Here is a 12,210-nt window from a genome sequence, read left to right on the forward strand (position 1 = left end):
TTTCACGACTCCCCAAGGGTGTCGTGAAAAATATTAGGGGGTCGCTGAAAAATTGATTCTAGATCAATTTTTTTGAAATATTTTATAAATTTACTATGGATTCATGTTTGTATGAAATAAAAACTATATAAAATAATTTCTACTTAAATAAATTGCACATATAAATAATAAAAAGAATATAAATATTTAAATACGAGCCTAACCCTCTCCCTCCGGGATGTTTTTCGACACATACTCATTCTTCGGAGGTCCTTTGAAATTTTTAAGTGCAGAAGGGGGTCGCGGTCCAAAAAGTTTGAGAAACACTGCTGTAGATGATAAACTGAAAAATTCGTTTAGTGTTGTCTGTTTTGAGCACTTAACTGTCTCGACTTTTTTTTTCAACGATCATGAACGCCTTGAAAACATCATCTTCGCAATTGTCAATTGTTGGCAAGTAACGTCTAAGGATTCTTAATGCCTCTAGCGTGAGAAAATAAAAAATTGGATTCTGGTGTGACGTTGATGTAGATTGTATATTTTCTTTTTGTTTATCTGTTATTATTTTATACATAAAAATTCATAAAATGTTAAGGCATTTTTATTAATATGTATATATATTAATAATATTAATGTATATATTATATTATTAAATATATTAATTATATATTAATAAATAAATCGACTCCCCCTCCTGAAAAAAATGAGTTCGCACCACACGTGCGGAGTGAATTCATTTTTTCAGGAGGGGGTGTCGACTTATCGGAGTGTGGGACGACAAAAGTATGTCGACTTATCTAGTGGTGTCGAGTAAACCGGAGTTTTTTAACATTAATTCCTATGTAAGTCGGCCGGGACCACAAAAAAGTGACTACTTAACCGAGGGTGTCGACTTATCGCAATTCGACTGTATTGCTGTCCGGAATACATATGTATGCAAAGTTTCAAGTAAATCGGAAATTGGGAAATGTGTAAAAATTGAGTTATTTTTTCTGGGCAGACAACGGACAGGAACGAGAGTAAATTAATAAAAGACGTATAAAAAAGGAAGAAAAACGCTTAATCATTAATAAACTATTATTATTTGATGAATCAATCATTTGAACAGAAGACGTTCATCTTGATTGATTTTTAAAATCTGTCCTAAGCTCAGCTTGAAATCATACTACATATTCTCAATACAATTTTCATGTCAATGAAACTTTCAGCGTAGTGCTGAAGTTATAAGGTTTGATTCCCCTTGCCTCTCAGTTTTTTCTATTACAAATGATATAAGACATTTCCATTTTCCTGAATTCATAAGTCAATTCCATTGTAAAAATGTCTCTCAGTTTTTAGTAACACTTTCATAGTATGTTTCTACAAACTATTCGTGATGTGGCGGCACGTAAAAGTTCAAACGCATGTAACTTCTGATAAATGTATCTTCCAGAAGAAAATGTTTCATGTAAAATTTTTTACGTAGAATCATAACATGCAATAAAAGAGATTTCAATTTAAAAAAATGAAATTTATTCTAGCGGATTGATTAAAATTAACCACTCCATTTACTATATACAGTATACAAGGTATAAACTAAACTCGATGGCAATATTTTGGTGGTAAGCTATAGGTACAAAAATGAAGCTAAAGTCCTGTATAAAAGCTTTTCAAAATTCGCTTCGTTTTCGATATGGCCTGAAAAACAGATACTTTTCAAATTCCCTGTACTTAATAATAATGCCAAAGTACTAACAACTTTTGGCAATAATTTTGTATTTTTTTATGCTTCTGCCAAATGATTGAGGTAAATAAATATTGCCCAAATAGGTCCTATTGTAATAAATGTAAATAAAGCCTCATCCACTTTAAGGTTTATCTGTTTTACATTTAAAAAAGCTGGAAAGAAGCACCCAGCTGTATATTTAACTTATTAGTAGGCCTTGCAGTATTGCGTCAGCTCGGTGACATGTAGTAAAACTTCAAATTTCATTGAGACCGCGCGAGACTTGAGAGCGAATTATCGATGTGCGAAGGAAAGCAACATCATTGCAATACACAGTAACCAGTATCTTGTTAAGGCGCTTCACCCGCGTCTAAGCAGTTTTTAAGTCTAAGAAAATTTATCTTTAGCCTTCTGCCAGTCCGCAGGTATAAAAAGGTTTTTTTTTAAAAAAAACTCTTTTCGCCTTGTAGGTATTAAAAGGGCCTTTTTTCATACTCATCGTGGTCTCAGCAAAATCCACAATAGTGCAGGAAGTGAGGGATGAAGTCGATATATCGCTCCATGTCCCGAAAAATTCCTGGGATTCCTTCGAGTTTTCCAGAGAGGTAGGGTGTCACCTTAATCGCTCGGCCATCTGACATTGGTACTTTATATTTGAATGACCCTATAGACTGTTGTAACCTTTCGTGACAGTGTCTATATTCTACGGTATCCATTTGATCCATTTGTTAAATTGCGTGTCAAAGATTTGTCTTTGTATCCATTTGAAATATTGCTAAATTTATAACAACATTTGGTAATAGGTTCAGAAAAACAATGAATGATATTTCAAAAAACAATCAAAAACATATTTGTCGCGTTTTATTACGTTTCCCCTAGAAAATCTATCATCAATAACATTTATGATTATCGATATTTGAGTTTTAATTGTATATAATAAAACGATGATGAGCAGCTTTATACAGGTAACCATAATATTAAAAATGAAGAGCTCCTTGCCTAGTAAAGCAGCTTTAATGCAGCTGGATAAGATACCCAATGACAAAGTCCGTTTCATATGAAACGAGCTACGTCATTGGTTTGCTTATCCAGTTGTTAACAGGCGACGCTCTCTACAAAGTGGTATTTATTAAACACGATTGAATTTATTTATATTAGATATAAAATTTTAATTAAAGCATTTCATAGCGATATCATTAAATTAATACATTTTTATTTATAAAATTTATTAGTACATAACAGTTTACCGAAAAAGCAAGAATTATAATAAATCTCCAACTGTGTTTAAATGGATATCGATGAAAATTTTGACAAAAGTCCGTCTTCCATCATGTGAGTTCGGTCGGTGAGTATTTGCTAGATAGAAAAATGTCAAATTATTAAATTTACTCTAAATATAAGCATTTCGAACAATGAAATGTCATCATAAAGTTTAACGCATACATTTAATTAAAGTCATGTACAATTTTGACTGGAGAAATTCGATAGAAATGTTTCGGCATTGAGACATCCTGCGTGTCGGTTCGAAACCCAAGAAATATTCATTCATGTCGGTTTGATACCGTATATTGTTTTATAAAAGTGTAAACAAGAATCCAAAGAAAGATACAGTTATCAGAAGTCGTCTATATAGGTAATCCCTTTTGTTTTAACAGTAAGTTTCAATTATTATCTTACTATATTTTTCCTCTGTTCAGTTTATGCTTGAGCATTTTAATTCTATGAATAGTATGAGTGCATGATGCTCAGATCAACTTCCTCTGCTTATAGTGCCATTCGTTAGATACATTGATGCCATGTACTGTTGCTGCATGACGAGTTTGCAGCAAATACGTTGCATAAAATGCATTATATTTACTAATTATCGCAATATTTTCTTAATATAATCGGCATATAATATTTTTGTTACAATTGCTTATCGAATTTTGCACTATATTATAATTTACATGAGAAACATTTTTAAAAGTTGAATTTAATTATGCTTTTTAATGCCAAAAGATGCTATTCTCGATACGTAAGTATATGCTTAAGTATTGCATAAACTGGCTTATTCTCTTATGGGACTAGGTGATATATTGATTTTGAGCTGCTAGAATTTAAAAAGTCAGTGTTGTAGATAAATTATTTATGTTACAAGAATTATTCAATAAATTTATAATATTTATCGGCAGTTTAATTAATTTTTCCACGTGTTTATGATTTAAAATGAATGTATTATGTTACCGTATTATTTGCATGTGTTTCAGTTTATTGATAGAGTATTAACGTCTGATACACGTGCATAGTTCTATATAATTATACAGGAAATTGTGGTTTCCTTCCTGTTTTCGCATGTTTATAATTTTAGAATTTGTAGCAAATTACGATTTTTATTAATAAAATTGATTTTAGATATTGAATTTTATGTCCCATGCCGTTTATGTAGTTTTAATAATAATAGTAATAGTTATTGTATTTTTTTATTATTGAAAGTATTACAACTGCTCTGCATGACTCGACAACTTTAGCCAATTCTCTACATCTGTTATTGATATCGTAGAAAATAGCATGCCATAAGATTCGGTTGAGCAGTTGCAAATGATGTACGAGGACAAATCGGATAATTTGAGTAGGTTACTCTGAGTTGTTTTATAATTGCAAAAAGTCTTACGTTCGTGAAGAATGATTAATGTGGTATTTTATGTAATTAAGTACTATATTCAATAAAATTTAAATTTTTTTAATTAGAGTCTGTTTTTGGCATCGGTCCTTTAATTTCTACAGAGTTTCTCTTTTTTTTATAGTTTGAATATGAATTGTAAATGATTTAATTTAGAAAGTGAGTTCAAATTTAAATTTCATACATTTTAAATTTAATTAAGTTTCTAAACAAAACAAGTTTTCTCTTTTTGATAAATTTGTTCAATAATAATTATTTTACATAAAACAATTTATTTGGCTAGTCTCGAGCATGAAAGATATTTGCATTTCCTATGTAAACGACTATAAAAAATACATTTACTTATGAAAAGAGACATAAAATTAGTAGAATATAAGTAGGTTAATGTTCTTCAAGAGTTCCAATAAAGTCATTCTATGAATACACAGAATAAAATACAATAATTTATCTTTAATTAAAGATAGATGTGAGATTTTTATACAATTAGTTTCATTTATTTCAAAGAATTTCAAGTGGAAGTCAATTGTGAATAATTAAACTACAGAAAGTACAAAATGCTATCATAAATTTTATATAAAATGTAGCTCCTGTGAAATTTTAACTGTAATTTATAATCTTAATTTCAGTTATAAAAAAAAATTTAAAAAAAATTGGATTTTGGCCAAACCCACCTTGGCAAACTTCTTTCTAGTCCATAAAATAACAAAGGAAGTTAATGACATGTAATAATAAAAATGATGTACTTTTAAGCTAATATCATCCACTTTGCATATAAAAGTATATTAAAGAAACTGTCGCAATGCATGATAGACCCTTTTTATGTAAAGCAAATACTTTTTATAATCCACTTAAAAAAATAAATTCACCAGTTTTAATTACAAGTTATTATTTTATTACTTACATTTGGTTGATCTTAGATTTAAAATCAACTTTTACTAGAGTATATACAGTATTGATGAATAAGTGTAAATTAACATATTTGTTGGTAATGTGACATTCATAATTATTAATGCGTTCATCTATAAGGAAGAATGACATTTATTATGATAATGAACAAGCTAAATAATGAAATCTCTTTGTAAAAAGTAAATATGATGATAATCAAAACATGGAATTAAAAATGACATTTTTATATTTAATTGTAAAGAACCTGATAAAGAATCTAAAGAAAGTTTCGTAATGTTAAAAAAATTCTAGATTAAGATATCAGAAAATATTATTACCGTATTTTACGGACTATAAGACGCACCTTAATTTTTAAGCAATTTTTTTTAAAAAATACCTATAAGACGCTACGGAGTATAAGACTCACCTGAATTTTGAAGGCAATTTTTCAAAGAAAAAAGTGTGTCTTATAGTCCATAAAATACAGTATATATTTTGAGGCATACAAAATGCAAATCTTTGATTCTGCATAAATAATGAATTTGTAAATGTGTATGCTGTTTATCAGCAAAATAATGTATTGATAGCTTTTATAATGATTTGTTTAATCTCATTGGTAATACTGTTTCCTAGTTAGAAGTATCATCATATTAAATTTTTAATTGACACTGCATTAATCATCAAAGTTTAATATAATGAAAATCAAATCTACAGCATTAAATTCAAATTTCCCTTTTAATTACAAACTAAACCATTAAATTTATTAGATTAAATTGAAATTATTCAATGAATGGAAAACATAAAGTATAGAAATTCTCAATTATAAGACTAAAGATCATCTATAAATGTATACATAATTTTAATTAATTTTCTTATTAATTTAAAGAATTAAGAAAAACATAAATATAGTTTATTAGTACAAAAGTAATAAAATCAAAACATTAGAAAGCTTTGAAGTCTTATACAAATATTTTGAATCCTGTAGTTTTTGTAAAATACTAGTTGCATGTGCCTGGTGTTTCTTGTGCCTTTGAGGGGGTAGGGAATTGGTGAAGTAGGGAGATAGTAATAAAACTATAGTCTTAATCACTAAAATGTACTGTACATTTATTGACCTGAGTATTTACAATAATGAAACACAAAATAGAAAAAATTGTTCCAGCTTAAGTTAAGAGGTTGGCTTTAAGGATAGTTGGAGGTTGGAGACTATTTGCAGTATTTTTTCTAGAGTGTCAAAGAATATTCATGGCGAATTTGGTGCAGATATGCTAAATGGTATAGAAGCCTTTACCTAACATATATAGATATTTTGACTTTTATATAGAAATTTTAAGTGATTGTTATATAAATAGTATAATATATAATAAATATAATTACAAAAAACATTTACACTATCAGAAATATTTTGGAATTGGTAATTAACTTTCAAATGTTAACAATTGTTGGGTTGTTAAATCAGGGTTCAAAATTCAGTCAGATATTTGACAAAATTATCTGTTCTCATTCTTGATTAAATATTGGATAATACATAAAAAGGAACAGTCAAGTGTTGTTAACTGAATAGGTTAGCAGAAAAATTATTTTATCAGGTAAAATATTCTTGTGTAAGTTTTTAGTATGGATGTTTAAGACTAAAGATATGTTCTTGTGCTGCTGTATAAATGTAGATTGGCTATTTTTTTACCTAACTAGATCATTCTTCACAAAATACCACAATCATCATTACTTTTGTTTATAGTAATAAACTATAAGTTATAATGATTGTAGTATTTTGTGAAGAATGCTCCAGTTATCTATTAATAGGTTGTATCAACAACCTGCAAGTTTGTTTAATCAAGGAGATGAATGCTAGACAAATTTTTTCTATTGAGATAACAGAATTAGAAGACAAAAGGACAAGCTTGTTATAAAGGGCTGTCCATTAAATGTAAGTACAGTTGAAGGGAGGGAAAGTTGCAAAAAATACAGTATATTATTGTACGTGATGGGAGGGGATTGAGGCATTGTCTACGTAGACATTTTTAGTAATATCAGCGGCATAAAAATTTATTTTTATAAGCCTACTTACTAGTCACGTGAATAAACTATCAGTTAGAAAATATTTGCAAAACTTTAGCCATTTCTTCAAATTTCCTTAAATTATTATATGTATAATTAAAGAGGGTTGCCAAAAATATATCATTGTTCACAACAGAGTGTACATGGCTCAAAAGCTGTACACATAATTAATGGATAGCTCCCAATAGAAGGCATTTAATTTAAATGAAAACTAGTTGAGATATAAAAAAAACACTTTTTAAATTACTGTTGAACATTCTCATAGTATAATCAATCTAATGATTTTTATTGATTACTGAATACAATAAAAATCATGGTAGATCCAGGTATAAAAACTAAATGATGATGATAGATATTCTTTAGCTTAATTAGTTAAATAGTTCATTTCTGTATTAAATTTTTGAGTACAGGATAATAAAAAATTTAAAATGTTTATTAATTTTCTTCAAATTTTGATTAATGAAAATGTGAAATTGTCATTAGTTACAATATACATTGAATAATTGAGTATAGAAATGTATTTTTATTGTAGTTAAAATCAATAATAATTAGAATAGATAATGGTTTACACATAAAAATAAATTATTATTTGCAGGTGTTTAAATTATTTAGTATAACCTTGTGTTATATAAATAATATGCTATGTATAGATTAATAGGAAGAACTTGCAAACCAATATATCAGAAAATTATAATAATTGTAGTTAAAACATATCTTTTTTATTAAAGAGTAATTTAAGTATCTTCTTTATAAATAAAACTTAAAAATGTAAGTTTTCTTGAAGTATTTTCAGTATATTGGGGAAAGTATTTATAAAACTTTTATTAATACTACATTGTATATGCTACAGTTAGCTATCTACACGTTATAGTGAACAACAGGAATAAGTTTTTATCGAATTTTCAGATATTTTTAATTATTTATTGTCAACTTATTGAATAAAATCTACTTAAAAATTAAATTGTGATAACTAAAATAAACAGGCCATATGTTACAGGCAGATGAAAAATTATGAAAAAATAATAATAATTGGGCTGCAATTTTCAAATTGCAGACCTATAAATTTCTACTATTGCCTGTCTCTCCATTGTTTGTTCTCAATAACAGAGTTAGATAGATGAAATTCAAGACTATATGTGGAAAGTGTAGTGGCTGAAGATCCCAATTAATCTTTAAATTAAAATATAATTAAAAATTGCAGCTCAACAATGTCACAATAAATAATTTGCTTGTTTTATAATTATATTGATAATTGAATACCATTACTTCATGAAATATGAAATTTCACTTCTTGTTACATAATTAACAGAATATTTTACATAAAGTATATTAGATAATGCAAAGAATGAAGCAAAATTAATTACAATAATACAAATGTATATGTATTACAGTTAATTAAAATTGATATTTTGTTTTTTTTTATGTGAATACATTAGATCTGTCAAATTGTCAATAGTCATAAAACATGTATTATTTAATTTAAAATGTAGAAACTACATATTACATGAGATAGATATGTTATTTAAACAAAAGTATATAATTTGAATAGAACATAAAATAAAATAAATAATGGCATAGAATTATTTATCAACTTTTCATTTCCAATGACATATTTTAGTTATGGAAAAAAATGATAATTGTTTAATTATCTGGTACAATGCTATGCATAATTTAATAACATTATAATAATTTAATAGGCTACAGAAGCAACATGAATAGTATAAGAAATTTTATCAAATATTGTAAACATGGAAATGAATTACTATTTTTCATTACAGAAACTTTATTCTTGTCTTTCACGTCAATATTTACCTAATAAACAATGTTTTTTTATTATTACGAGAATCTCTTCTCTCTGTAGCTGATAACTTCTCAAACACTTTGAACTGAGTTAGAAAATATAAAAATTATGTTTATCAGTGTAACACAAATACTGGTTATTGACTGACGATAATCTCATCTGCATTTTTGATAATGTTCTAGGATGAAGCAATGACTGAAAAATTTTTTATTTAGATATTCCATGTTTATATTAAAAAAAATAATATGTTTGGTTATAAGTTATCAACTGTATTAAACCTCCTACTTGTTAAGAGCGTACAGTATATTAATTACTTCAAATTTAAGATGTATCCCAATTTAAAAAATAAAATTTAGAAAAATTTAGATGTTAATAAGAAATAAGTAAATTTATTAATGGATAGAAATGTTAATAGTGCATTTAAAATAAAATTGTCAGAAATGAGAACAAAAACATCAAAGAGTGGTGAAGAATGTCCCAAATTTAAGAATTTCTAATTTAAGATGCATCCCAGTTTTAAATTTGGCAATTTGTAAAAAAGTACATTTTTAATTTGATGTAGTACAATATTAGAAATATTACACATGATTTTCTGTTGTAAGATCTTGTGAAAAAAAATTTAGATTACAATCTTGGGTTGCACCCAGTAATCTCTAGATAAAAATAGATTAATAATAATATATTCATGTAAAAAAAAAGTATAGTTTTTTTACAATGCCAAAGATTTTATACTAAAAAATACATTTTCTGTTTCACTAGATTCTTATGTCATAAATGTAAATTTTTTTAAATGCCAAACTTATTTTGCAACCTTGTTATAATTAATCCTCATCATCAGCACCAGCACATTGATGATGGTGATGCTGTATTTAGAGAAAAAAAAAACATTGTTTTTGTAGTTTCATTGATTAAAAAAAAACCTTGTGATATGATAACTTCATTATTGAAGGTGCCAAAGTAGTAAGTTGGGTGGAGTTTTGTGACATCTTCAGTTGGTAATTCACTCGTTTGGAAATTTGGGTGGTGCCAAGTCACACAGGCTTTAATGGGTTGTTGCAACTGTTTAATAAATGCATAAGAGTAATTGCAAGGATACACATTTAAACTATTGAACCAATATATATGTATTGTTTGGTTTCAAATTTAATCTTTATAATATAATAAAGTATTATATTTAATCTTAAAATCAATTATCATTTAAAATATGGTATTAATTGAAAAATTTTATAGCTTAAGTTTATTTTGCTTAATATTATTTGATAGAAGAAACTTAAACAAAATTTTTAATCCTTTCATAAATTTTATAACATTTTTATTATTTTCTTTAAATTGTTATATCTTAATCAACAGGAGTTAATATTGTAAGAATTAATCTTTGGAAGTTTCTATAAAGAATATTATAAAATTCAAAACGCCTCTTCCATCTCTCTATTAACCCTTATTAATATTATACCTTTATTATTCTATACTGGATTTATTGCTAATGTAATAAGTGTTCAAAAAACCTAAAAAAATTGAAAAATACAATGTCCGTTAAATAAATATATGTTAACAAATTCCAATTTACTCTATATTAATACTACTTGAAAGGCCTTCAATAGGTTGAAAATATCTAATATATTGCTTCATAATAATAAAAATATAAGTTTGATGATTACACAGTATAAATTGAAGACACTTTTAACTAATAAAAATTGAGAAACTACTTTACATTATCTGTTTATTGAGAAACTTATTATTGAGAAAAATGGTCCTGAACAACTTTTATTGAGTAAAAAGATTTTCCTGGACTTCATGTTTGTTTTCTAATGTTTCTTTATTAATTAATTTAAATGCAGTTGTGTGATATAGGACTGTGCTTTATTATCATAGTAGTATGTAAAAAATTGTATTAAATTGTATTTTGAGATTTAATAATTAAAATTTTGCTCTTTGATCTTCCATGTTGTAATTCCCATTCCATTTTAAGGCCCACTAGTGGATAAGTGGATAACACCACTGAACACTAGTAATTGTATGTTTGTGCCTGACCAAAGGACTGGCTCTGTGGAATTTTTTTGTGTGTAATGCCTAAGTAGAAGGCCAGTTTTCCATAAAAATTCTTTCAGGAGGCATTTTTCCCTGGAAGATCACCTATGTGTTGCATTTCCATCTCCCATCAATCCATTTAAATTTAATTGGATTTATATTTTTTAAATAAAAATTTCTACATTTTAGTTGTCCTTTCTGAACTAAAATTATTATTATATTTGCATTATATCTGTATGATATGCAAGCTGTAGTTATGCATGTGTAATGAGTGCAAAGGCTCAGGTCCCAAGATAAAAGGGGTTCTAAAATAGATATCAAAAAAATTATCAGTATTATATTTTAATTTTTGCTGCCGTAGGAGCCAGTTCTGTAATATTTTTGGTTAAAAATTAACTGACCATTTCTATTATATCTGTTTTTATATTTTTTCCAAAAAAGGGGGAGCCAAAAATAAAATCTTACACAAGGTACATAAAAAGCTAGTTACAGTACTGCTGTTATGGTAGGTTATTTTTAATGTACTTTATTATTCTGGAAATCTTTGAATTATTTTGTTTTAAAGTTTTCTGTAATCATATGTACCAATACATCACTTTTGAAAAGAAATTTAGATTGACTCTAATTTGTGACGTCAAACAACCATAACAATGGCTGAGGTAGTAAAGAAGCCTTCCTTCTGCTTTGAGAGATTCAGAATCAAATCCAAATCAGAACCTCGGTGGTTTTCATAAGAAGTTTGGCCCAGGTATATTCGTCTCTACCTTTTTATCATCCAGTCATTGTAGGCCCACCAAAAGGATGAGAATGAAAAGTCCTGTTAATGCTTATGGAACAAAAAGACATTTCAAAAATTAAATTTTAGTTTTATTTTTAAAAAACATAATTAACTAAACAATAATTAAGACAATGTTTTGACATACAATTATAGAAGAGGGCATGATTTCATGGCCATCTTCTACAGGTATCAATGATTTAAACCAGAAAGATTTTAAAAAAAATAAATTGTATGCATTGTACAGAAAACCAATATTTACCTTTATCTATTCTATGTTATTAATTAATTATAAGACTTGAGATTTCATCTGAAGTTTT

The 12,210-nt window shown here is 27.1% G+C and overlaps 1 protein-coding gene across 2 annotated transcripts in view; it reads left to right on the plus strand.

The window, feature by feature from the left end:
• Window positions 1-2,983: 2,983 nt before the first annotated feature.
• Window positions 2,984-12,210, plus strand: part of Glut1 (Glucose transporter 1) — a 30,952-nt gene continuing 21,725 nt past the window's right edge. For both annotated transcript variants that reach the window (XM_067283826.1, XM_067283827.1), the window contains exon 1: window positions 2,984-3,317. The gene's annotated coding sequence lies outside the window, so the exon portion shown is untranslated. The remainder of the gene's footprint in view (window positions 3,318-12,210) is intronic.

Source organism: Centruroides vittatus, unplaced genomic scaffold (genome assembly GCF_030686945.1).
Source record: "Centruroides vittatus isolate TY-2023 unplaced genomic scaffold, ASM3068694v2 scaffold_1015, whole genome shotgun sequence".
Lineage (NCBI taxonomy): Eukaryota > Metazoa > Arthropoda > Arachnida > Scorpiones > Buthidae > Centruroides > Centruroides vittatus.